This window comes from Corvus brachyrhynchos, unplaced genomic scaffold (assembly GCF_000691975.1).
Source record: "Corvus brachyrhynchos isolate BGI_N302 unplaced genomic scaffold, ASM69197v1 scaffold29, whole genome shotgun sequence".
Lineage (NCBI taxonomy): Eukaryota > Metazoa > Chordata > Aves > Passeriformes > Corvidae > Corvus > Corvus brachyrhynchos.
In genome coordinates, this window is record NW_008240033.1 from 2,059,603 (window position 1) to 2,064,505 (window position 4,903).

Genomic DNA, 4,903 nt, shown 5'->3' on the forward strand with positions numbered 1-4,903 from the left:
GGGTGTAGCGGGGTCCGGGTGCGGCAGAGCGGAACTGCGGGCAGAGGAACCCGTAGGTCTGCAGTGATTTAATCCACACAAATGAGAGAAATGATGGTAATAGATCATAACATTCCCCACACTTTTAATTCAAATTTTATAATGCTTTAGCAGTATTAACTGAGTCAGCATCAGTATTCATTAGGACAGCGTTTGTTCATTCCTGTTAACTTCAGTGAGACAGTTTTATCAACTGCTACCTCGATTGTTAGTCGTTAGTTACACATTGAAAGCCAATGAGTCAGCTAGCACCTGATGGAGAGCTGGTGTTGGCACTCTGGACTTTCAAGTCCTCTTTGATCACAATATATCGCTGCTTCCTTCTGTGTAAGCAAAACACCTGCACTAAAAATAATCTGGATAAAAAGGCAGATCTGTAAAACTTTGATTTGACGAAGTTGTAAATTAGTGAAATAGCTCTTGTTGACTGACAATAGCTCCAAGTGAAGAGCACAATAAATCATCTCAATGACAAATGAACATTTTTAAGAGTACAACATGTTGGGAAGTCATCATGTAGATGTGCTGTTCTCCCTGCCTTTCTTCCCCATGAATGTGCTGAGATATTTTAAGAGCACAGTCTGTGGTATATTTAGATCTATAAAATTATGTTTCCTTCCTACTTCATGCTCGTGTATCTGCTCTCAAAGGGTCTCCAAAGCATCACCAACTCTGGTCAGATTGCTAATGACCCCACTAGTTATTTAAACCTTTCAATATAACTTGTTTTCTCTGTTCTGAATTTTAGTTTAGAGAACATCTGCTTGTGGTTGCAGAGGAACTTAAGACCAGAGTGAGGGAAATGGACAAAGGACATTGGAACACAGGGTACCAGCCATGAAACAGGCCTGAACCAGCCAAAATGTGTGGGCTGTGTCAGAGAATTATCTAATTATTCCAGGACACATGGTTCGTTTTATCCTCATTGCTGTTTCCTGCCTCCATCTTCTAAAGTTAATTCAAAGCCTTGGTCTAGCAGACGTGGATTCCTTATGTGCTCCTTTATCTGCTCTATGCATTTATCATCCACTCTGGAGCTGTTTTTTCCTGCAGGTTCTTTAAACTTCTTCTCTGTGTTTGTTTGTTTGTTTTGATTTTGTCGTTGCAGGGGTTTTTTTATTTTTAACTTTTTAAAGTTAATATGGATCTTTTGGTTCTAAATTCTTATATGTGAATTTTTCTATAGTAGATACAGAATCTTATATGCTAATAGCAATGTAAGATTTATACTAGAAAAATATTGATTTCAAAAATTTCAATCCTATTTGTAGCATTTCATGCATAGGGCCATAAATAAATAAATTACCCCTCTGTTGGGTTCCCATGGGGATCTGATTTTGTGTACATTTTTTGGTACAATCATCTTTATCTAGTTAGGGAAACCATTTGATTGCATACACTGTAAGGTGAAGCACTTGCAATTTGCAGGGCTGATGCTAAACAAAAAATAATATTAATTTTAAGGGACTTCTTGAGATCATTCAGTTCAATCTCTAGCAGTGACTGGAAGCAAACTACATTTTTCCATGACCATCTGATTTAAAGAAGTTTGGGTTACTATGTGCTTGAATCCTAATCTCCCATCTGCATTTCTTCCCATCTGTTTCCCTTACAACCACTCCCCTGTTGCTGTCACAGCCAGATTTCCCACTGGATCCCCATCATCTCCCCTTCTCCTGCCTTTTAGCTTCCTGCCTTCTATTTACACCATCCCTGTGCTTTGTTCCCTCCAGCAATACTATCTTCCCCAGCAAAGGCAGCACATACAGTACTACTTCTGTTAGTCTAGAGCTCTGTGTCTGTGTAGGTCAGTTGGCTACTGAGAATGGAAGGGCAAGCACTTCGCACATTACGTGCTTTACAAACCTGCAAAGGGGAGCAGTTTAGAAATGCCTTGCTGATCTACCAAAATTTATTGTAATTTGGCAAATGTTTCTGAAGTCTGCAATTCTAATTCACTGATGCTTCAGAGCCTTCTGTGCTGGAAGACCATTCACTCCATCACAAACAGCAACATGAGTGGGATTCAGAGACAGTGAAGAGGAATCCAAGCCAAGGTCAAGTGCCGAGCTTCAGTGAACAAAATTTACTATAAATCAGGGAAGATAAATTTGACTTACTGTTTAGATTGCTTTCTTTGGCCATGGTGGGGCTATCTGTGGCCCTTCATACTAAAATGCCCACATTTTTTTATTTTAAAAAGAAGATAATCAAATGTTGACAAAAAAAAAGAAAGAAAGGAAATGTTTCTAAGCAGATTTGTATTTCCTGGCTAGACATTTATTAATTTAATATTTAATGAACATTAATGTGATCCTGACAGAGTCAATTGCATATACATATATATACATATAAAAAAGATGTATGATTCACTGTTACATAAAGAAGTACTCTTGCACAGAATCTGTGTAAGTTTCACTTCACAGATAATGTGCTTCAGAGATAGGCCAATTTTCTCTTTAAAAAGATGGTGGCTCATGCTTTCACTCTAATCAAGGTTTGTAATCTTATTAGATGTAAGTACATACAAAGTCAACTTCTCCTAAAGAAATCACCACTTTTGAAAGCTTTGTTCAAAATATTTTCCTTCTCCTGGAACTTCTTATGCCCATCAGAGACATGAGTATGACAGAACAAACTGCACTATCCTACCCGTCCATACAATGGGGTCATTATCCCCTTATCGTATAAAAATGAGCAGAAGAAAACCTATATCATGTTATCTCTTCAGCTATGACATTTGTCACGTGTGGTGACCAAGCTCAAAATCTGTACTTCTAACACAAAAAGCATGCTTTCAATCCCCCTCAGCTCTTGGCTGCATGATGTGCCATCACTCTGGGAACTGCAGATGTGCCGAGTCTTTGCACTGAAGGAACTGGAACCTTGTTAGCAAAATAGTGGTACCCAAGCAGAGCCATTGCACCGCAGGGGTTGTGAGACTACTGTACCCTCAGTGAGAAGGGACATGAGAGATGTGCAGTGACTCCCTGGACTTCGGGGCAGGGGTCCTCATGCTCTTGGTGCAGTGCTGCCTCACAGTGCAGCATCTCTCTGTCAGGGCATGTCTGTAGACAAGTCTCAGGAGTTCAATAAGGTCAGGCTGGAGGTAGAAGGGAAGTTAGGAGAGGAAAACAGAGATGGCCCTTCTCCCCTACATAGCCCTCCAAGACCCCTCTGCCTCTTGTCCAGAGGTTTAACGTTATTGCTGTTATCAGTGTATTATTCATTTTGATACTTATACCTGGAAGTACACACTGCTGCTGATTCAGACCTAGCATGCTGAGTTTACAAATGACTGGGACAGCAGTTGAAGTGCATCCAGTAGCAGCATGATGTCAGATGGAAACTTCACAAACAGACCTCACAAACATGTGATGATTCCAAAGATACCCCTGAATATTGTTTATAGTAACTGCACAACACGTATACAGAACCACATTTTGTATGTGCATGGATATATAAAAAAAAGGGAGTAGTACCCAGAAGGTGAGGAAAAAGCATGCATGCTTCTCACAATCCCTTCTGTCTTTGCCAAAGGATCCAGAAGAAAACTAAGCTTTCTGGAGCCCATAACTCCAGATAGTTGCTGAAACAATTGCTGAGCAGGTCTTCTGGCAATCTACATCTACTGGTGATGTGCTGCCAGAAAGCTGGGGCTTAGAAAGAGAGGACTCAGTCTGACTTCAGTCTGCTGTTTCCTGTGGTCACAAATCTGGAGGTAGTGTCCTAAGCTTACCAAAATTTACACAAGTGCTTGAGAATTGCTCATTTTTGGGGGGATCCTGGAAGCAGGTATGGGTTTCTTCTGAAGTGCTGCTGGCAAATTCTGTTCTCTGACATGGACTAAGTGTAGGTATTTACTAGAGTTACTCCAGAGAAATACTTTCAGTATGCCAGTATTAAGTAAAATTCTTTAAGGGAATGCTGTAAAAACTTCAAAGCCTAGTGTGAAAGACGTGGGAATAAAGTTCACTTATTAATTCTGATTTCACCCAGACCTTACTTACCAGTAAAAGCTAAAATTAGTAGTAAAATTGTATTTGATAACAGTGCACCTTTGTGCCATCAATGAATTTCCCTGGTTGTTTTGAGGATGGTGAGAAATACTCTTGGAGACAGGATATAATGAAAAAAAGGAATTTTTCACTGACTTAAAATTTGCTTAATGTTTTCTTCATACTGAAAGCAAAATCATTTAAAATTTTTATTTTTTGTTTTTTAGATAAAGTGTATGAGATTAGAGTTGGTGCTGCTGGCTGGTGTTACAGAACTTCTAGGAGGTAATTGTGGAGTTTGGTGAAAAGACTAGCTCAAGTGCATGGAAGAATCCAAATTACTTCAGTGCAGAGGGGACATCTGGAGATATTCCTTATTTAGTTTTAAATCACACTCCCCTGAGGATGTAACACCACTGCTTTGTTGATGTATGTGTAAGCTTTATACAGAAGTTCGTGGGATAAGCAGGATAAGATGCTGTGTGTGTGCCCATGCGTGTCCCTGGTGTGCACAGAAGCAGCATGCTTGCTCCCACGGAGGTCGCGGAATTGTAGGTATAGTACAGGTAGAGGAAGGAGGGGGAACTGCTCCCCTAGGAGCAGTGCTGTCTGCAACACAATTTGTATTCCTGCCCCAACTGATAATTTGCATTAACACTTTCCACAGGAGTCTTTCATAGACAATGTTATTACATCTCCTAATAGACGTGATTCACATGCACAGAACTGTTGCCATCCTGTGATGAGACAACTGAAATTCAGAGACCTATTTAATTTTCTGGTGTCAGATGGGGCATCATCATCAAAACTGTGATCAGGTCCTCGGTTTCTCATTGCTAATTCAATTTCTAATGAGCTGCTTGTCA